General features: G+C 45.6%; 1 long non-coding RNA gene across 4 annotated transcripts; it reads right to left on the bottom strand.

Moving 5' to 3' along the window:
* LOC110407820 lies at positions 1,215 to 20,986 on the bottom strand. Of its 4 annotated transcripts, none has more exons than XR_002444049.1 (4): positions 20,937 to 20,971; positions 16,941 to 19,155; positions 14,898 to 15,007; positions 1,215 to 11,752 (listed from the first exon to the last, which is right to left on the bottom strand). It is a non-coding gene; the product is annotated as an uncharacterized LOC110407820 (long non-coding RNA). The 4 variants fall into 4 exon arrangements; XR_002444048.1 differs by having other exon boundaries at positions 14,898 to 17,656; positions 17,758 to 19,155; XR_002444047.1 differs by having other exon boundaries at positions 14,898 to 18,780; positions 20,937 to 20,986.

Below are 22,905 nucleotides of genomic sequence, written 5' to 3'. Positions count from 1 at the left end.
ACAGAGTTTTCACCTCCATCAAGCTGTCTGGTCAATTTTTTTTTGAAGAGCCCATGTAACGGAGAAGGTGAAAATCTATGAGGAAACGGTGTGATTCACAGCAGTTGGTGTTGCCTTTTCTTTTCAGAAAGTATTGAACTTGAGGTATCGCTGGTTGGTTGTGGAGTGAAGTGCCGTTGGCTCAAAATGCCGTGTTTGGGATATAAACCCATCTGGCTCACCTGGTGTCTAATGTGAGTTAATTACACTCATTTCCAGCTGGGTAAAATAGCCTATGTTTCTATCCTAGTCTGTTTCCTAGTATTGTTCCTAGATGTTGTGTGGCTGCTGTGTTTAGATGAAGTGCTTCAATGGCACCTGATGGATGAAGTGCTGGGTCTACACATACAAATCACTTCACCCCTCAGCTGAAACCAAAGGAGCAATGGCATCACTGAACTGCAGCAAGTCTGTTGCCCTTGGTGTGCGTACCTGGTAAAATTCCTTTTGGGTTTAGCAGGAGTGCAGTTAGGCCGTCGCTGTTTGCTTTGGGAACAGCTGTGCCATGCTCCAGTGTAATGTTTCCCATCCTCAGACAGCTCTCAGTGCTGTTTTACTTCCCCTGTTAAGATTTGGGACCTCACTAAGCAGAGATGCACTCTTCTTTTGAACACCTGTAGCATCTGCTACCGAAGAGGGGTGAGATGGAGATCTGTAAGCACACGCATCCATTGCTACTTGATCCAGTTTGATGGTTTGCATTTATTACTGTTAGAAAGTCAATCTTCCTGGAGAGAAGCTGAGTAATTTACTGTTCCAAACCAGTTTTGCAGTCTGATAAGCTGTATCTAGTCCTGACACTGCTTTTCTCGTGATTAAATGGATTTTGCTGTTGACACACTGGGATGTAAGATAGGCACAGAGGAGCAGCACTTGAAAACTCTTCTTGTGTACCTGTTACTTGGTGGCATCCTTTTTCAGCCTTGTTTTTAATACGTGGGTGGGTGGCACTGAGACACCTTGGGCACGGGAGCAGCACCTGAAAAATCAGAATGAAAAAGCAGCCTGGTCTAAAGCAGCATGACTTGGGAACTCTGCTTTTCTTAAGCTCTGTTTCTCTTGGTCGTTCCCATAGAGAACACAAGTGTATTTGTTATCTTAAATTGTTTACCTACAGCAATTAGTCCTGTATTGATACAAAATTAATCACTTCTTTTGACTGACTCTTGAGCAAGTTTTTTTTTTTTTTTTAATTTTCCAATAGAGTTTGGTGGGTGGAATGGGCTTATCCCATGTTAATCAAGGAGAGCCATCGCGGTGCAGTTGTTGATAAGCAATTACAATGTAAAATAACAGCAATGAACTCAAATTGCTCCTCACTGCCCATCACTGCTCTGCTTTTTATAGTAATAATATAGTCCATTAAAACCTACAATCACTGTAATGTTTATGCATTATTGGGGAGATAAATTGCATAATTCTCATTTTGCAATTTAAATGTAATTATGAGCTTACTAATGACTAAAACCTGAATTTGCTAGACTATCAGTTTTTCTAACACTTGCCAAAATTATAGGTAATTACTTAGAGCTTACAATAATTATAAGTCCATCTTTTAAATAATTAATGTGCACTTTCATGGTACAAAACAGCTAGTAATCAAACGACCTCTGGCTTTTACAGCAAGCCCATGCAATTAGTCTTATTGTGTAGGTCTATAGAAATGTACCCATTACAAGAGTCTGTTAAGTTGGCAGGCTTGATATTGATGGCTGTTGCATTTTATGGTACCAGACAATGATTAACACACAACGGCCTTTGGAAATTGTGCGTACGGAGAAAATCTGAGCGCGTTTTGGGAGCCACTGCATGCAAATAGAGGAAAGTAATTACAGGTGAACGGAGCTAGAAGTTGTGCTCTGTTGTCTTCTGGATTGTCAGATCTTCTGCTGAGAGGATTTCCCAAGTCCATTTATCTCTTGCACCCCGTGACTCAGATCATTAGCCCAGGAAGGAGCCAGCAGCTTGTCCTGGGAGGTCTGAGCTGTATTAGATCGGTTTCCTTTATGAAGGAGCAGCTCTGGGGTTGCCTCACGGCTGCCTTGTGGCAGGTGCTGCTGAAGCATCACGGATAGGTTTCTTCCTCTGGAGTCTCAGAATGTAATGGGATGTGAGCAGGAAACAGAGAACCAATTTGTGAAGCCCATTGGTGTCTGCATGCCAGATGCAGCCAGCCCCAATTGCCCAAACTTCTGTCCTTAACATTACCTGGTAGTGAGGCTTTATTGCGACCCTGCAGTCTATGTGCAGAAGACAGAAGGCTCAGGGCTGACTGGGTAGCCTTCACGTAAGCCCATGTGCCTAAACTATAAAACTACAGTGAACTATACACCCAGTGCTGCTGTGTTCTTCTCCAACTCCTTCCTCAGCTCAGGTACCTGCCCTTCACCTGGCCCAGCATTGAGCTGCCCCTCTGCTCCCCTGCACTGCTCACAGCCAGGCAATCACTTGGCCTCTCTGAACCTCAGTTTACCCGACTTTAAAGTGGGGATTACGGTAACAGTTACCTCGCGCGCCGGGTTGACGGGAGAATTAATTAATGTTTATGAAGACTTTGAGGCCTTCAGATGAAAATTGCTACAGTATATAAGTGCAAAGTAATTATGATTATCATTACTTTCATTTGCATGTATAGACTGTAATTAGCTGTGGATTGTATTGCATTGACTGTGAATAATTTAAAAGCTCTCTTCACGAAGGTGTCACTTTAAATGTTTTTGCATCTTGCATTTAATAATACCAAGGTTTAGCTTCATTTTCCCTTTCCTTCCCCTCTGGTAGTGATATATCCTACAGTGTTGGTTTACTGGAGCTCTGAATGCAAAGCAGTCTATTTCTCATCCTGTTTGCCTTCGTTTTGCTGGTTCTGCTCTGGTAAATGCTGATAAAGGAGCGTATTTAACACTGAGGGGGGTGCTGGTGGCACCTCCAAACTGCCCCGGGTACACTAAGCTGTGTGCATCCACAGCTCTTGTGCCAGCCCTGCTGGGGCCCCACTCCCATTTATTTCCACACTTTCACTTTGTGATTGAACATAGATGGATCCTCATTTTCTCATACAGAAGTGATGAAGAAGGAACCATGATGAGAGACTTGTTCTCTGAGGTTGTGTCCTATGAAATCCTTCCCAAGCGTCTCCTTAAGTCTTGATTTGCAAACCCGTGTATCACTTGTGACAGCTGCTCTCCTCTTCTAGGCAAATTCTCAACCCGAATGCAAGAAATCGTTCCTGTCCCCTTGGAACTGAAAGGATTTGAGGAAAAGAAATTCATCCCCCAGGTTGTTTCAAGAACACTGCAGTTAGGACCAGGTTTATCCTACTCAGAAGCTGAAGAATTATTTAGTAAATGGTCCCTTGAGACTCAGGGATTTGTCTGGTAAGAACATGATGAGCAATAGGTTTTTATGATCTATGGAAATCAAAGCCAGTTGGTTTGTTTAGTGACCCTGAACCCAAGGCCTGGTCTTTGGAGCTTATTTGAGATTTTTCTTTTATGCTGCAAAAGCAGTAATTGTGCTTCTTAAGCACATGCTGGAAACCACACTTAAATTAACATCTCTTAATTAGGCAAGGGAGAAATTATTGTTTCTGTATGCTTGTGTTGACAAAAGGCAGGATACATAGCCCCTCCGTTCCTGGGACCCAATGCAGCAGGGCTCCTTCTTCTGCTTAACCCCATCCCTGTTGCAGCTAAGAGTTGTTATGGGTGTGCCCAATCAAGTGCAGTGGTCTCACAGAAGTCTCCTGTTTCTTGATTGCATAGCCTGGCTTCCTGACACCACCTAAAGCTGGTGGAATGCTGCAGCAGTCCCTTCGCAGCACACCATGGGATGGCTCTGTGTGATGACTTGTGATGATACAGAAGCCCACTTGAATTTCTTGTGAGGGAAAGGGTCTTGTTTTCCAATGCTTGAGCTGAATTCCTAGTTAACAGCATTTTCCATCGCTCCTAAGGACTTTGAAAAAGCTCCTGCTGCCTGCAGTAGTATCTGAAACTGGGAACCTCGGAGGGAGGGAGGCATGGTGTGGTTGTCCCATGGTTACTGGTGGAGAGCAGAAGCCTGAGGGGCCTGGTGGAGCACGTACTGGCATGGAGAGGGGCTGAGGGGAGCAGAGGAATCTTTAAAACAGTTAAAAATGGAAAGAGAGTGATTTGCCCTTGTTATCTATGCTAGACAGAGTGAGGATGCTTAGGATTAGGAAGATGCTGGATGTCTACTGGAAAAAGCTTTTCATGGAAGATGTGTGAGGGAGTGGAGCAGAGGGCACTGGGTGGCTCCACAGCTGATGGGGGAGCATCTCTGGAACTAAATCCAGGATATGGGCATGTTAGCAAAGAGATACGTTACGTGTGCTCTTGAAGACCCTTCTGGCTGTGTAAGATGGGTCTACTGATGCTTTGAGTCCCAGGCTAGCTCCTAATTCTGGGGTTTGCCCTTTTCACATGCCAAAATTCTATAATTTCTGTGTCAAATCTAGGCAGAGGTTTGTCTTAGAGTGATTCGTGCAGGCTAAACTGAGGCACTTAAGTAAGAGGAACAGTGGTTTGGGCCAGGTAGCTCAAAAGCATTTGAAGACTTTTTCTGTTTTGAATTGCAGTGTTTGCATTGAGATTCTCCATGTGCTTCTGCTGCCATAAATGTGAGCCCTTAATGAGCACAGCAGTGAGCTCCCCAACACCAAAATTAGCTGAAGTCCAACTGGGGACTGTCTCTTTCTCCATTATAACAGCAATCTAGGCACCCCTACTCTTTAACCTCCAAAAGAGAGAATCCACCACGAAAAGCATTTCTGCTCCCTTTTGAGCTATGCGTCAGCTTTACAAAGTGAGAGGTGAAACCTGAATCTTGTTCATTTATTTGAAGTGACCACAGGAAATCGGGTTACCCTGCAGGTCTGCTCATTCCAGTATGCTCTGAGTTTCTCTTCAGCACAGCAGACAGTGGTAACCATGTAGGTGATGTTTGGATACCTCCCAATAATAGGGTGGGCGTGCATCCAACGTGCAGTACAGGCTGACGTTCTAAATCTGTTTAGCACGCTCAAGTGTAGAGAATGAAAGAAATCAAGAATTGTTTACTGTATCTATAAATGTGAATCAATGGCTTGTTAGTTCATGCCGACCTCATTAAAATTAACTGTATCTGAAGGAATGAATGATTTTATGGTGATGGATAATCCACCTAGAGTACAAAGTTATTAGAGAAGATGAAGAACCTGGGAACGCAGTGAAAGTAGTTCATTTGAGAAGAGAAGACTGTTGTCAGCAGAATGCTTTTGCAGGTAATTATGCATGTTGAATTACTGTGGAGAGAAAGGGCAGCAGCGTCTGCTGACCTAACCCAGCACAGTTCTTGGGAAGTCAGTGGAGAGGCAGGGATTTACATCTGCTGAGGATTGGGGTCTGATCCAAAGCAAGAGATGAGTCCATGAAGAGATTCCTGGTGATTTAAATGGATTGAGATTATCATCACATAAATTCACACTGCTCTGCCACCTAGGTAAATAGCCTCACCACACAAACAGTATTGCCTTAAGGAGGAATATTGCTCTTCTGAGTGGTAAAGGCTGCAGAGAACATCTTGGAACAGCTCATCCTCCTGGATGTGGTATTATGTTTATTCTCTGCCTGTTCTGTCTTAATCCTACTGATACTACATCCATGCTTTTATGTTCCAAGGGAAAAAGAATTAGAAGAAAAGGTGAGTTCAGGAGAAAGGATCTTCCTTGGTTCCCTCTGTCGCATCATTCTTGGATCATCCATGGAGAAGTTAAGCTTCTCGATATAAAGTTAATTGCATAAGAGTGACGGTACCATTTTAGATATTCTGCTCACCAAAATGATGCCGTGATTCTGGGTGTGGGACATGTCTGCACATGGACATTTTTTCCCTCAGTGTGGTTTCAGGTTGCTGCTTTGGGCTGTGATTGTGAAGACGTTGCAGTGCAGTTCCTGACCAGTCCCATTTCTCTGCTAAAGCAGGAGTGATGTGTTCTGTTACCTTCTGGTAAGGGAGCTTGGAAGCCATCTCTCTGGGTTCCTGGCATTAGGTACAAGATAAGTAAGAAGAATATACTCAGATTTTTTTAAATTTACGGTCCCTTTCTTTACCCAGCCAACTGCATGACAATAACTCCTTGGGACATCGCATATTCAGATCGCATCTTCTTGCAGGCAGGTCTGTTGTTGCAGCAAATAAGCTTAGTTTACAAAACCCTTCACCAGCGCTTTGTAAACTGGCTGGTGGTTTTTAGGATGCCCCTCTCCTCGGTGTACCCCCAGGCAGCTGGTGCAGTAGGAATGCTGGAACTTCACGGGGCTGTCTGCTGCTGCAGGCACAGGAGTGCAGTGTGCCATGGACGCCACTGCCCTGCTCTTGCACACAAATCAGTATCCCCACGAATAATTGCAGTCTGTGAAGATACATAGGTATGAGTGTTGCTCGTAATTAGAAGTGACAACCTGTGGCTCTCCTCTCCACCTCCAAAACCTGCTACAGCCCTTTCACCGAGTGCCGCTGGAACAGTGGAACTGTCCCTTTAATTAGCAGCGTATTAATAAATCCGTCTTGTTCTCTAATCCCCACACACATTGTACAGTGATTCATTAGCACAGGAAGAGGCAATTTAGATTTCCTCAGATAATAGCAGCTGTCACTAATCAAATTAAAGGCGGAAGTGCATATCAAAAGTTGGGCGAAGTGGTCTGGCAGGGAGGAGAGCAGTGGGAGGGGGGGATGGCCGTCACCCAGATGGGGGGGGGCTGGCACAGTGGTCCCTGGGGGCAGCAGCAGCTCCTTGCCAGAAGCACTGCCCCGGTGCAGAGCCCGGTGCTCCCAGTGTCGGCAGCCCGTGTGGCTGGTTTGCACATACAGAAATAGCTGGTGCAAAGCCTCCTATCTTAACACGGAAGCGCTGGGTTTTGAACCGTGAACGTGTGGGTGTTTTTTTTAAGAAATGACCAGGCTCCACTTGCGCAAGGGTGTGCTCATGTCCCCAGTGGAAGCCCTTTAGGGTTGCTATGCTACTTGGACAGCCAGGAAAAAAAATCTGTACTTTGCATTCTTTGCTCAGAGAGCCTTCGCTTTATTGTTCGTTTGTTTTCTTTAAGCATGTCGGGCCATGGCTGATGCTTGCTGTGAGCAGCAGGCTTGCTCCTGGCCAGCAGCACCCTGCAGCGTGGGACCCCCCCCAGGCTGGGTGTCCCAGCAGCAGCCTGTGCTGGGCTCTGCTCTCTGGTGGGGGCAGAGCGGGGATGCTGAGCCCCCAGCAGCCAGGTGTGGATGGAACAGAACACACTGAAAGACAGCAGCGAGATCCCCTTCCCCTGTTTTGACAGCCATCATCTTGAGAGAGCCGTGAGAGGCAGGTGCATTCCCAATGCCTTTTCAAATCTTTGCTCTTCCTTCAGGAGCGTCCCATGGCAATGAGCGCTGCAGGCTAATCACAGCAGAAAGTGTTTCTTTTTGCTGGCTTTGAATTTTGCCCTTTTCAGCTTCTCCGAGAGCTCCTCACTGGTGTGCTGTGGCAAGAGCACCGTGGCTCACCGTCCTTTCTCCAATCCACTTGTGATGTGACTGCATTTATCACAGCCCTACTGGTTTGTCTCCTTTGTGGAACTGATGCTGGCCTGTGTAGGAGGAGCTGTTTGGTAGTTCAGCTCTGCATAACAAGAGGGAACTCATGGCCACAGCCACTGTTGCGAGGGGACAGCTTGTGCCACAGACATGTGCAGGCTGATGGCGCTGGGAAAATGCAAGCCCTGCCTTCTCTGAATATCTTCTTGGCTCCAATTTGGATAAAATTGATGAAGTCTCTCTTGCTTTCATAGCAGTGTAAGGATTTAAACACGTGGGATAAGGTGAGAAGCATTAGGCAGCTTGATGGCAGGCCCTGCTTCCCTGCTGCTGTCAGGTTCCAGCCGTTCCCTGGCTGCTCCCCGAAGCAGAACTGTTCTGTAGGTTCCCTGACTCCCAGCCTTGCCTGCGTGCAGAGAAAGCAGCAGATCAAAGGAAGGAAAGTGCTCCCTTCACAAGCACTTCAATCAGTGATATGAGCAATTAAAATACAAATTAATCTAAGGAAGATGAAAATGCAGATTTTGAATAGGAGCTGTTGGGAGTCACCTTGAACTTGTGCTGTTTAGTCTGGGTAATTAAAGACATTTACACCCCGTTAAAACCTTGCTGCTTGGATGTGACCAGCTTGTCAGCCGGGTGTTCTGCATGCCTGCTGCGAGCAGGGACCTCTCTATTGACTGGCTTGTGTATTAATTCAGAATAACCTAACAGTGTCACTGCGACGAAAAACAAACAGTCAATATTTTCTTGGCGAGGAGAGGCTGTGAGAGCATTTCTTCCCAGCGCTGTTAGGATGATAGCACACAATAGCAATTAGCTTTGCCTTTGTCCTGAGCTGGTTGTCTCGGGCTCAGATGCTGCTGTCAGGCTGTTCAGCTACCCTGGTTGGTGCTGGGGGAAGGAGCGTGAATGCAGCGGGTGGAAGCCGCTCTCAAGGGGACACTGCTGGACTTGTGGAACCTTCTGGTTTCAGATGTCAGCCCAAGGGCTCCTTGCTTGGCCTGGGACAAGACCACATGCCACAGCCCCAAATCTGGGGCAGGAGGAACCACCTCCCTCCCTGTACCCCCAGGTGCCCTTGGGCTGAGCATGGCTCAGCTGCTGGGGACCTGTGGGAGCATCACTCCCTCCCAGCAGCAGCATCACTGCCTGCATGGCGTTGGGCCGGCAGGTCAGGTATGGCACTGGAGATTAATCACAGCTCTGAGTTAATCCCAGCTCTGCCCAGAGTCAGATGCTCCGTGCCCCTGGGGTGGCATTACCAAACAAGGGCTGGCTCTGTTTGCAAATGGAAAAGCAATGTGAACAGATGAAATTTCTGCTGCTTGTTTTCCTTTCCAAACGCCAAGCCTCATTTCGGGGTTACACTCCTAGGCAAGACGAATGAATGAGTGTGGCACGCAGTGTTTTTTCATCCTTGAACATAATAACCTGCCCTCAGAAAGCGAGCTCATAGGCCAGGCCTTGGGAGGGACAGGAGACAGCTCTGTCCTGGGGTGTGCATGGGAGAGGGATGTGGTAGAGCTGAGCACAGGGACAGCCCGGTGTGCAGCAGGGAGCAGGGTCAGGGCCAGCACCAAGCTCTGCAGCAGCACACGTGGGCATTCTGGCTACACAGAGTGCCTGCACAGAGTGCTCTGCATGCCAGCAAGCTGCAGAGCACGGCGCTGAGAGCGAGCCTTAAGGAAAGGATCCATCCCCAGGAGGACAGCGGGAGCTGTTATCTTACCCACACGATTCAGGAGTGTTGTAAAAAGAAAAGCTGTTAGTTCTGGTTCCCATTTGAAGAAGACCTTGATTTTTGACTCTTAAAGCCCCCGGGTCTTCCGTGGTGTCTGGGCAGATCTGCCTGCAAGGTCTGGCTGACGTGGGCTGCGATGTGGAAACACCATTATTGCTGCCTGACCATCCTGACATGGGTGGAAGTGTCCTGAGCAGTTGTTGGAACCTCCAGATTCTGGAATTCCCATTTACCCTTTTGTCAGAAGGAAACATATTCACTGGGCAGTGACAGAGGTTTGGTATTCCCCACACAACCTAGGAGAAAAACTCATTGGCAACAAAGCACTGTGAGAAATAATGCTGTTTGTGTCAATAAACTGCATGTAAAAATGTTTGATCACTTTCCCTCTGCTCTAATACTGATTATTTTCACCTGTAACAGTCAGTAAAGATCCAATGCAGTTTCCACTGACATCTGAAAGCTTCCTTTTAGCCTCAGCTGTTGCTGAATGAGTTCCTAAATAAACCTCTGGCCATCACTTGAAAGGGCTGTGCTAAGTATATTATAATGGAACTCGTAATAAACACATTTCCTTGAACTATAGGATAAAATAAATCAGGTCTCTGTATTAACCACCTAAGTAAGAGAGGTAAATGGAATAGAAACATTACTTGAGTCATTTGTATGTGGGAGTGAGAGACACTTTCTCATTACAGGTACTTTAGGGCTATGTTTAAATAAAATACTTTCTGTTGGCTCGCCCTTGAACTCTGTCCCCGTCATCCAATTAAGCAGAGCTCAGTGAAAGAGCAACGTAGCTCGGAGCTTGCCCTGCAAACTGTAGGGCACTGTGAAGGCTCAGATCTAATCCTGCCATCATGAGGGGTTTGAAAAGTTTAAATCAATTGTCTGTGGAAAATCAATTATGAAGCAGAGCAGTTTGCCGTCGTCGCAAAAGGAACTGATTCATCTGTGGAGTGCTTTCCCGTACAGAAGGAATTCTATTTGAGGTCTATGGCAGCAAATATTAGGAGAGAAACGGAACGACTTCCTACTTAATGAGAAGCTGAGTACCAACCAGTGCTGCTTTCAGGCCGTGGAGCTCAGTGCTTCAGCTGGTGGCAGCATTTCTTTTTGCCAGGTCTCTTGTGCTGGCACGCTTCAGGCATTCCACTTAGTTCACTGATCCTTCTTCAGCTTGTTATGTTTGTGAAAACACAGATTTGTTTGTAGGTGCAAGTTACTGCCCCGTGTACAATGGCCCAGCAAAACCCCAGCTCGTAGTGATCTTGTTTGAGTCTGCATGAAATAATTTTAAAATTGTTGTTGAGCATTCACAAATTGTCGTTGACATCAAGGGATGTTTGGTGTTGCTTATGGGAAGACTCGTTGACTTCAATATGTTCAGAATTAGACCTTAGATCTTAGTAAGGGTGAACACATCTCTGGGTATAAGTGCAGGGGCTGGTTATCACAGAGCCCTGTGGAATACAGATGCTGGCACACCTTGATTCCAGCTTTTCCTGCAATGAGAAGAGGCAGCAAACGCAGTGTCCAATGGAGGAAATTGCAGTGATATAAGTGAAAAGAAACAAGGAAACATTTCTATACATATTAGCTTTCTGGATATTCCTTTCCGGATACAAGGAAAACAATCTCAGTGGTTGGTCACCAGCACAAGAACCCATAGAAGTTCTGGGATCTCCACCCTTAGAGGTATGTAAATCTCAACCTGCATGGCCCTTGGCAGCCTGGTCTACCTGAAGGAGCTCTGAGCAGGAGGTTGCCCTGAAGGCCTCCAGAAGCCTTCTCCTACATAAGGTACTCAAGGATTCTTTTCCTTGCCTGGTCCCACCCACATCCACCCTGCAGACATCCAGTGGTGAGAGACTGTGTGACAAATAACTGTCATTACAGGAAGCATTTGCTGGTTGCTGGTGTCCATGCAACGCTCTCCAGTTCTTGAAGATCCCACAGAACAAATAAGAATCCAAAGCAAAGCAAGCTGATGTCAGCATTAAGTAATGTGGTGTTCCTCCTACACATTGCTTTTCACCAGATGTCTCCAAGCAGAGGCAATGCATTAAATCACAGGTTTGGATGCTATTTTTTTCTTTGAATACCCAACTCAGTGGGCAATGGCTGCGTGTCTTGGCATAACAGATAAAGGATGAAAATGGGAGCTTCTGTGGAGCACCAGCTTTACTCTGAGCACCCACCAGTCACCGTGTGAGTTGCACTGAGCTGTGCCCACTGATGCAGAAGGGTCCGACGTTGTAAACACCAGAACAGAAAGGAGATTGTGGTCTCTTCTTTCACTGCTTTTCCTTCCTTGCTCCATTACTTGGCTGTTGCTTTTTTGCCTTCTTCTGGGGATGTTTTTCAGAACAGTGATATGACACAAGTGAGCTATAAAGCAAAAATTATTGCGGAGTCATTTTACTTATGGAGTGCTATTAGAGCTGCCATTTATTTGCTGTCATTTAATTGACAGAGCTTGAATTAGACAGGAGAAATTGTCAGTGGTTCTCTACTGCTGAGGCTGGAGTAAGGAGTTTAACATCATACGGTGACAGGGAAAAGGAAGCACTTCAGCTGTCCTCATTGCACAGCATGCCTTGGCACGCTGTTACGCAGAGGTTGCAAGTACTCCTTTTCCATACAAGGTGCCAAAACAGGGAATAAAAGTGTTGGTTTTTTGGTTTACACCCAGCACAGACAGAGCAAGCTGTGGAGCTGATCAGGATAGCTCTTCAGATAGAATAGGAATCCTACTTGGTAAGGAAGAGTTCAGAAGGGAAGGATGGGTAGGGAATGGAACTGGGGAACTTGAGCTTATTTCTTCTCCTCGTTACAGTCTGAGTAGTGAGGGAGGATTGGAAAGGCAGAAGAGGATGAACTTCCTCTTCCAAGTGGTCAAGCAGCAGCAGAAATGAGGTCTGCACATGGGGACAACTAGCACAGGTAACCTGACAGCTGGATTAAAAAGCAAAGACGAAAGCTGATCATGTAAGTAACCTGGTCAGATGGAGGGAGAAGTGCACTGAGTGGGCATTCGTAGGGAATATGATGGATTTTTACTTTCCTACATCTTCCATTTTGTTGCATAAATTCTACTGAGAGGATTCAAAAACAGTGCAGATCTCACACTTGAACTTCTCACACATGCTCTGGGGTCCTTCAGGACAGCACAAAAATCCCAGAGAGGCCTCTCCTCCCTTGCCACCCTTATTTGCGGAGCTGTGGAGCAAATGTTGTAATTACAACTTGGTACAAATTAAATTCATTATCTGGTGGTCTGTTTTTAATTAGAATCAGGTAGGGTAGGTAATCTTCTGACATGTCCAGGAAAGCCGAATGACTGTGTAAATGAACCCATGCTTTTTATTGATTTGAATTAAAAATTCCATCAACTTCTAAGATGAAACTCGTAAAAAAACACAACATTCTGATATCCCAGATTCACTTGCACACATAGGGTACCAGGATTTCTAAACTTCTTGTCCTCTGGATACAGAAGAAAAACAAGAGTTGTTAACAGTATCTGGTATCCTACTAATTTTAGAGAAAGTTATTTTAGAATAGAGTGAGAGACAAGATTTTATAATTGCATATTTTGTATCAGTAACAGTCAGCATCACGAAAACATCTCTGAGACACAGAGTGTGAAATCCATCCCTCCTCCTGCTCTGAACACAATCTGTCCCACTGACTTTGAAGCCCAGCATGGGAATAAATGTCACCTAGTGGCTCTACAGTGGCATCTGCAGTACATTTTCTTTCATAGTTACCAGAAAATACCAAGTTATATCAGTAATCCTGGTATGATATTGATTGGCAAAGGCCAGAGGAGGGTTGAATTTAAAGGCAAGCACAATATATCAAAGGAGCTGGTGATGGTTATAGCACATGTTGATAGTGTGAAAGGGGCTTCCATGCAAAGCACCGCCTCCAAGGAAGTAACTCTCTAATTTGAGAAATTAGATGGAGGGAAAAAATTATACAGGCACTGCAAGGATTTCCATTGAGGCATGCTTTAATCTAGACCCAGTGTGGCCTTGATTCTGACCTCTCTCTGGGGGATGCTGGGATTGGTGTCAGGTAAGGTTGGGTCTGATTCTCGTGGAGGTATACAAGATCATAGCTATCCGTGTCAGGTCCTACGCTGCTCAGAGCCAAGCTGAGTTAGTCACTGCAACACCTAAGTATGAAATTAGACGCCTATCTTTGAATCCCCTAAAATCAAAAATCAAGCTGCAAGTTTAGTCTGCTGTGACTTGTGTTTCTTCTCCGCTGAATAAATCATCTCTGTGGTCACCATAGTCTCCGGAGGACAAGCTGTCCTCTGTCTCTAAAACTCACTTGAGTTAGGGTACACACTTGGCCTGTGGCACAGAGCCCAGGGCATGGTATGGTTAAACTTCATCTTGAAGGATAAGAAACATGATATTCTGGGTGGTAGGGGCATCTTGTTCACTTGGCTTTTCCAAAATCCCAGGCTTCCTAGCAGCCCAGGTTGAGAACTGCTGCTGTTATAGCGTAAGGGAGCATAGGAGTGGGCAAAATTTGGGGGCCAGCAATGTTTTCCCGGTGTTCCCCTGTCCTGGAGAGCTGTTTTGCAGTGTGAAGAGCCCCTGGCTCAGTGCCCTGCTCCACAATCCTGGCACTGAGCCTCCTTGTGCCAGCATTTTAAGTCCACTCACAGCACCAGTGTCATTTCCTAAATACGTAGTGATGCTCCATTAGCCATTACTGCTGCTCTCTCATTTCCCAGCTGCTGGGGAAAGCCTGACATGATCTCCACCACATCTCCTTCATGTTCCCAAGCCCTCAGCAGAGAATTTCCTCTGCGTCGTAGCTTCTTGGAGGAAGCATTTTCTTCTGACCTGCTTTCTTGCACATGCCCTTCCCATCCTGCTCTGCCACACTCCTCCTGCTGGGTTGGTTTTCTTCTTCCCTTTTTATACTGGGAAAGCAACTTACCCTAGTTAACCTCCTCACTGGTAAAAGAAGAGCCGCAGCACAGGGAGCTTCGTACGAATCTGACTTATTGAGGACTGAAATAGCAAGTATTTCTTGGGGGTGAGACCAGAAAAAGAAGCACGAGGGACGCGTACTAATTGCCATATAAACAACTCAAGCCTAATAACGCTCTCCTGCTGCTAATTCGTCATTCTCCGGAGCTCCACAGTCGTGATTGTAGTGTGGTTTTGGGAGGCTGGGGCTGTGCTGGCTTAAAAATGGTAAACGTTTTAATATAGCAATCGGTGCAGGCAGCATGGAAGAGCAACAAAGAAGAGGCAGGCAGGCATCATGTTGGGACGGAGGGCTGCGGTCTGGTTGAGGAGGCAGCTCCGTTTCATCCGCACGCCCAAGTCCCTGTTGCTCAGGTTTCTCCCCTCGCCTAATTAAATTGTCTGTGTGCTTAGGCAGGGAGAGATGCAAAGTGCAGAAACAGTGTACAGTGCTTACATAAACGAAGTGATTTCTGCAGTAATCATTGCAGGAGTTAGCTAATGGCAGGGTACGGGGCCTCCCGCTGAGTTTCCATTACCTTGTAATTTTCAGCTTGTTCACTGTTGCAAGAAAGCCCCTCTGTCTTGTAATTCCTCCAGCATTCACGTCTCATCTTCTCCAGACTTGAAGTACATAAGATGCTTTCTGCTGAGGGATTTATTGAGATAAGTTATTGAAGTCAAGCAGTGAGGCAAGCATCCAATATTATGCTATTCATCTCTGAATTTATGTTCCCACTCTCTTTTGAAGGTCTAATGTAATCACAAACAATTTGTTTTGTATATGTTTAAAAATTCATAATTTTCTTGTACAATGGGAAAAAAACAGCACTTGTAGCTCATTAGTGGTTGGATTCACAAAACATCTGGCTTTTCCTTTTGATGTAATTTCTGTGTGACTAAAATTCTGCCTTCATTTTGAGCCGTTCAAATGAGGAGGTACAATCACACTCTGCCAGAAACCCATTAAATGTACCCGTGAGTCAGCCTATGTAATCTTCCAAGTGTGTTTGAGAGAATTAGAATCCTTTTTCCCTCTGGGAAAGCTTTTCTGGTCAGCTTTCCCAGGCTGCTGACCTCTTCTGAAGGAGGTCTCTACATTTTGGCTTGACTTGTTGCTCCTCTCTGAAACTGGCCGGAGCTGGGCGCTGGCCACTGAGCCACCAGGCAGAAAGAAAGGCAGGAGGATGCTGCTAATGTTAAGAGACCTCAGCAGAGATGTTAAGGGCTTGATTGACAGTGTGGCAAATCTAGGTGGTATCACTTGGGGTGCAGGTGGCCAAGCTCAGAACTAACCAAGCCTTCTACCTCCCTTTCCTTAACCACGAGCCAACCACTTCATTTCGATGTTTGACTGTAGGCTGAATGTTCACAAAGAACAAAAATGAAACAGGAGCTACAGCAGAGGAAGAGTTGGACACTGATTACAAGCAATGCTGCTCGTGTAAAGCATGGACAGGGACTTCAGGGCTTACTCCAAAGCACACCAGAGCCAAAAAGATGCTCTTCTAAAAGTCAGGTCAGGAGCTCACCATGCTCTGTCAGATGTTCGTACTGTTGCTGCTGCATCCTGCTAGCATTAAATAAAAAAAGAAAGCAGCTGTGAGGTGAACTGTAAGCTCAGCAGAGCCACCTGGATAACTTCAGAGGAAGGCTGTCTGCCTAAGTGGCTCAGCAGCAGCTGATAGCCCACAATCCACCTCCTGCCATGTCACTCAGCCCAGGCGGGTTTGTGCATTTATTGAGCTTAATCCACTTCCAGCCTAGTGGAAACTTCAGAAATTCAATGCAGATCTGCACCTGCTTGGCCTGGTTGTTAAAAGGCTGGAGCTGCAACTGAGCTCTTTCCAGAGGGGTTTCTGTTTCCGAACAGAAGTGCAGAACATTGTGGAAGCTCTCCTGTCACGGAGAGATGCTCACGCTCCCCCAGAGATTAGCTTCCTGCAACCATATTGCTTTGATTTGTGTTGTAATTCATGTTTCTTTAGATGTGTAAATGTGCTACTGCAGAGGAACAGCCACATACCACTGGTGGGAGGACCACCGCTGCCTCCAGTTCTTACGCCTTTCTCTCATTGCTTTTGGCCTCCTGTATATGTTCTAGCAGGGTGCACTTCACATTCCTGAGCGTAGATCCCATTTCTAAAGTGTAACCCCTGGTTTGGTCTCCAGATGTTGGTTGTCCCTTACAGTGCTCCTTGCAGACAGAAAGAATGACCTTCCTAGGCCAGAATGTCTTTCTGGGATGACTGCACAGCAAGGCTGGTAAAACCATAGAGCATGGCTGCTCTGAGACACAGGTGAGGATGGGTCTCCTGGCTCCCCAGCCAGTTCCCCGTATCCAGGAGGTTCTGTCTTGCTGGACATAGATATGATTGAAAGGCTGCCAACTGTAGCTGTGAATTTGTACCATGGTTTGGGAGCTTGGTTCATTTTCTTGTCATTGGATATGTCTGGAGGAGGCTGCTTATTTCATTTAAAGGATATCTACGTTCACATCCCAGTCTTTCCTGATTTCTCTTTCCTTGCTGCTACTCTCCAGCTGCTCATGCACTCAAGCCCTTTCCAAGAACTTGAAATACCTGTGTAATATGGCATTATCCAGCAGTGGGCTCGGTCCTGTTGAAGCTCTCAGAGGCATTTGTGAGGCCAGAACAAAATCCTCCCAGTAGTGGTTCTTGCAGGTAAGCACTAGAAACTACCATGTGCCTTTCTACAGACTGCAATTAAAATGGAAACAATGGCATATGATTAACCCATACTTAATATTTGTATATAAAGTGTCAGTCATCGCAATCAGTTAATCAGTGAATGATTTGTCCAACTTCAACTTTCATAAAAAAAAGCCCAGACTGTTGCTTTTAATATAACTTGATAATTTAAAAACTCCCGCTTTCATTAAGAACAACTCTTCATTTTGGTCAAAAAATGTTGTTTTGCATCATTTCTTTTCGACAAGAGACGGTATTGTTGACTCTTGTTACTTAGGGAGCCTTCTGAAGCAGCATCTCTCTCTGCCTACCGCTGCAATTTGCACTCTGGGGAATTTCTTAAAGCTTCAGGAATACAGAGATTGTTCTATCAAAACAGAGCTTTGAGAACAGTAAGAGTTAGTGCACCAAGTTTAATCCTGATATAAGCAGACATTCCCGTTCTACTGAATGCAACAGGGCTACTTCAGTTGTAGTTACATGGAAGCTTTCTTCACTGGTAAATGGAGAACATGAACTGACATGGGATCTGACTCAGGAAGTTCATCCAGGTATTTCCAGATGTGTTAGGCATATCTAGGGACTCTCTGAAAGAACAGCAGATTTATTAGCCAAAATCTATCACAATTCAAAGTACAGCTTGGAAAACTTCTGCTTCCGTGTCAAGGGCTTCTCTTATTGACCAGACCTTACTTGGAGGTCACTTGGGAATTCCTGCTTTGTGGCTCAACACCAGGGAGATTGCATGCATCCCTCAGCCTTCTGATATCATCATAGCCAGTGTCCTCTGCCTGTTCATACTTGCTGAAGCCCCAGTTAGTCTGGGTTGCAAAAAAATGCACAGTTTAAAACCAATACCCACATTCCCCCTAGGTCTGGGTCTTGCCATAACTCAGAACTTCTCTTTCAGAAACAATGGAAATGCTGCTTGAAATGGCTGTTGCAGGTACAGACACACAGCAAACCACACAGACACGGGCACACGTGATCCTGTGCATCTCCTGGAAAGGGACATGCAGAGGGATTTCTGTGCAGCAGATGGTGAGGACATGGCTCCATGTGTCACCAGGGAGAGCATAAGCCAGTTAGCTGCTGAATATAAAAACCTTAAAAGGGAGGAAAAGCCCCAACCTACTAGCATACTACATTCTCCTTGTGTAGCACACCTCAGAAATCATCATCACATATTGAGGTCTTTATTTCCTCCAACATGTAATAGAACGTGGAGTAGGAGACTACCAGGATGCCCAGAGCTCTTAGGTACAAACCTTCCTGTGCCATCTGGTGTGGCTGAAGTCAGACTGGATGATTGCCATCATCTCTGCTGGCCCCAAGGCCATCAGTCCCTGTCCTTGCACTGCACATGCTGGGCTGTGCTTGGTGCAGTGCTGGCTGGGCAGCTGGAGGAGCACTTTGCTCAGAGATACGTGCAGCAGAGAGCTTTATCTCCCCACCTCTTGCTGGCTTTGGTGGAGGGTTACCCAAGGACTCCATTGTTGCAAATTGGTCTTTGTAGAAGGAGACAAATCACCTGAGGTGTTACTGAAACAACGTCAAATGCTTTACATTGGGATTTTCATTCATTTCCTTATTTATCCACTTATTTCTTGCACCTTCCTGTAAGCGTGTGTCCATGCTTCCTATCAGATACCAAGTCAGTGCTTCAAACTGCAGTGTAAAACGTGACAGCTCTTCCCCAGTGCTTTCAGAGCTTCACATGGAAGAAGATGGAGAATTAAAAAGTGATCTCATTATCCTCTTTTGTGCATTAACAAAACCCTGGCACTAACACAGCGAATACAGATGGATGTGAAAATAATTGCTTGGTGCAAGTCGGATTTGGATTTTTTCCTCTCACTTTATTATCTGGATGCTGAGGGGAATATTAGTGAATTACAGCCTGGGAAAGTAGGTCAACATCAAACCTGGAATGGAGGGGAACTGTGGCTGAATAGTACAAGACTGGCCTGCTTGTGGCTGGGCAATTGAAAGACATACTCAATTGCCACCAGAAGGATCCAACATCTCTTACTCTGCTTGCGCTTTTGAAGAGCCTGGCAGTGAAATGGTTGTGCAGGCATATGTCCTTTAAAAAAAAAAATGAGGAAGGAACCCAGTATTGATTTAGACAGAAAAGTCAAATGTTTCTGCTGCAACTGTGACAATAAATTCAAAAATAATTCAAGAGCTTCTGGCTCTCAACATGACAGACTGAGGGAATATGCCTCCTGGAGTAGAACCTCCCCCAGGGGTGGCAGGGAGCAGTGGGAGAGGATTAATGACTGCACTGCTGAACCATGCACAATGCACAACATTAGGAGGGCTTTGCTCTAATGAAACCTTCAGCCTTCAGCTGCCTTGCAGACTCTGAATAGCAGCTGCCAGCACTGTGGAGAAGCTCAGCACAATGGAAAAAGAGTCAGACCGAAAAAGCGGAGCTGGAGTTCAAAACTAGTAAAGAGATAAGGGGAATAAAAGTGTGAGAGAGGGTTCCCCCCCCCCCCCTTTTTTTCTTTTTTTCCTTTGGAAACAGCTGGTTGCAGCATTCCTTGATGGCATAGCTGTCATCCTGGGAGATGAGGTTTGCATTTGCACAGGGATCCCAGCGATTTCTCCCAGGGACAAACCAGACAGTTTTACAACCTGCTTCTAATGGCTGGAGGGAAGTGCCATAGCTAATCAATCTTGCTCTTTGTCTTATCTTTATTTGTGGGCCTGCAGTGATGAAGTGGAGCCTCATCATGTGAGGTGCCATAGCAGCACAGACTAAACACACTCTTCCTGCTGCAGGATGCTTGCAGTGTCAGTGTCAGAGCAGGCAAAGCTTAAGTAAAGCAAAGGAGAGCACAAGGTAAAGAGCTATTGTACCTCTTGTCTTCCTTCATGCTAATAGCAAAGAGAAAGCCGGTCCTAAACCACACCAGACTGTGCTTTCTTTAAATTCTACTGTTCTACACTTGAAATGGATTTTAAAAGCATGCCTTATCATAGATGATATAACTGTGTGTTGATTCAGTTGGCTGGAGTTTGTAATAGCACTGGTCTGACCTCAGGAACAAAGAAAATTTTGGACTAAGCCATTATGAGCCCTTTCAGCCCGGTCAGAAAATTGGAAGGGAGTTTTCCCATGGGAAATCTGATAAATAATCTGGTGCTCTGAATGCTCTGAGATCATTTTGGATCTCACACTTCGAAATCCAAGGTCTGTTTTGTTACAGGTGCATTTGTGTGCAAAGCCTTACAGAGAATAGGACTCTTGAGCAAAAGAAAAGAATAAAGACAATTGCAATAACTAGATACAACAGACATATCTCCTAACATCTTGTTGAACCTTGTCACCAAGAGTCACAAGTATCTCCAGCCATTGTGGCAGGGATGTTGCACGATGATTTTATGAAGTAAAAAATTTTGGCTTGGAAAAATGCACACACAATTCTTTAAAGAGAGAGATGGAGCCTGGGGAACCTTTGGTTTCATGGCCTGATGCAATCAAGAAGCGGACAAGTTTTCCTGACCTTAAATGCAATTGCTTTCATTGGTCTAGTATTTAGGGGAATAACCTTTACCACAACAAGACTGCTGCCTTGTCCTGATAAAAATATCAGCCTGCATAAACTCCTGGGGTTTTCTAGGTTCAGCATATGTTTTGCTTCGTAAGAGTCACAGTTCTGCCTGTCTTCTGAATACCACCTGTGTACTCTTCCCCCATGGTACTGCCACTGAGAGCCCCTCTGTGACTCTAACTGAAATGCTATAACAGGATGGGGAGTACCACCATAATAGCAGGCCAGCAAAATCCTTGGCTACGGCAACTGAAAACAAGCTCAAATGCAGCTGCTACAGAAATGAAAGAAAAGCACTGCTTACCTTTAACAGGTCCCAAGTAGGCAAGGTTATCCAGCAAGAGCAACCCTCACCTCCCCCCTGCCAAGCCTTAAATGAGATCTGGAAAGGGGTGGATCCTGGTTCCACCCCTTCCACTCACTCAGGTGCATTGCATGCACCTGAGCTGCCCTGGGTTGGCCCTGCCTTCCCACCAGGTGCTCAATCACTGTTCCAGGCTGTGACTTAGCATATCTGCCACACTGACAAATCTCTTTCCTTCTTCTTCACCTTAGTTCATTGTTGTACAGAATGGGAATGCCACCATGCATCTAGAAGTGCTCGTCATTTCGTGTTGTGAAGCTTGTTGTGAAGCAAGCTAAAGTGCAGGTTACCTGCGTGTTGCTGAAGTGTTTCTTCAATGCTAGTATTATTGTCTTCACATGGATAATTGATGCTGGAATAAGTGCTAATCTAAAATAAAAGGATAGAAATTTTCTTTCCTGGACAGTACTAGTGATGCTTTGGCTTTGGACTCACATGAGTGAGCTCAGAACGTGGCTTGCTCTGCTCTTTGAAGAGGTGAACGATTGTACAAAGCATGGATTGCGTCGGTTTAGTTTGGTTTGGATGGGATCGGATTGGTTTTCCTCACAGTGTGTAACAAAGGCAGCTTTATGCAGTTACACTGCATGGCAAGCTGGAATTTGATTTTGAGGACTTGACACGGATTTCATTCAACACAGGGATTTGCATAAAATGGCTAATGGCTCGCGCTGTAGCCATACAAAAGTCAATAACAACGTCAGGGGAAAAAGGACAGATCAGTGGAGAATGAGAATGCCAGCCAGGATTCTGGCAGCGGGGAGATGAGGCTGAAAATGCCAACACACACAAACAAAGGAGCCCCACGCTGCTGGCACCGAGCACGAGCCCCAGCCAGCCCCGTAGAAAGGAGCTACCTGCAAAGCCAGCCTGGCTGCACGCTGCCCTGAGCACAGGGCATGGCATGGGGGGAGACAGGGAACCACCGAGGGAAGAAAGGAAAGATGTTTTATCTGAATGCTAAGGCAGAAAGCTTCCGCTTATTTATCTGCTTTTGAATTTTAATGATCAGTTCGAGTGATAATTATGGAATTTCTATATTTATATAAAACCAGCACATAAAATAGCACGATTTGATATTTATGAAGTGCCAGTTTTCCATAAATACAGAGATTTGTTAATGAGCGCTGGGAACTATTCATTAAAATTCAGAAGTAGATAAATAATGAATAGGAATTGCTGTTTATTCATTAAAATTCTCCAAAAAAAATAAAAAAAAAGAAAGAAAGAAAAAAAGAAAAATAACTCCTCACTTACTGTTGATGAACCTAGCCTGTTTCATAAGCGTTTTGTTTTAATTAATGCCATTTGACACTATTAGTGCCAGAACAGTAGAGAGTCATTTGCACATTGCTGGCTGTAAGTTGAGCTGCAGTAAAGCTATCCAGGGCCCTTGTATTAAACCAGTTTGGGCTCCACGTAAGCATCCAGGCCTGCTGTAGGTGCATCCCAACAGGGGCAGGAAGGGTGAGTTGGTGCTGGTGCTGTGATCTACCCAGGTAGACCTGATGCTTCTTCATGGGTCTCCTGTCTGGCCTCTGAAGGAGGTAGTGTCCTTCCCAAAAGAATACTCTTCTGATAAAATTTCAACAGAGCTATAGATTTCAGAGGTATGAGTTAGAGGTTTTGTGTCAAGCTATCTGCAAACTTAGCCAAAGCTAAATCTTTGTTCCATTTGGGTTCCTGGTTTCCAGACCTCACTCCTTTACTTTCTAACTGGCAGCTGATCTTTTCAGGGGTCAGTCTTGGGCACAGCATTGCTCCTTGTCCCCTTGCCCAAGGCTGCAGATCCGTGGAGGTGGAGCTGTGCAAGAACGCTGTACTGGAGCTGGGGTTCAGCACTTCTCTTCAGGTTGTGCAGCTGGAATGTTGTTGGTAAGAAAACGTGAAACAAGGCTCCACACTGCAC

Source organism: Numida meleagris, chromosome 18 (genome assembly GCF_002078875.1).
Source record: "Numida meleagris isolate 19003 breed g44 Domestic line chromosome 18, NumMel1.0, whole genome shotgun sequence".
NCBI lineage: Eukaryota > Metazoa > Chordata > Aves > Galliformes > Numididae > Numida > Numida meleagris.
Note: the sequence above shows the minus strand (reverse complement) of the source record. Positions and strands in the feature narration are given on the sequence as shown.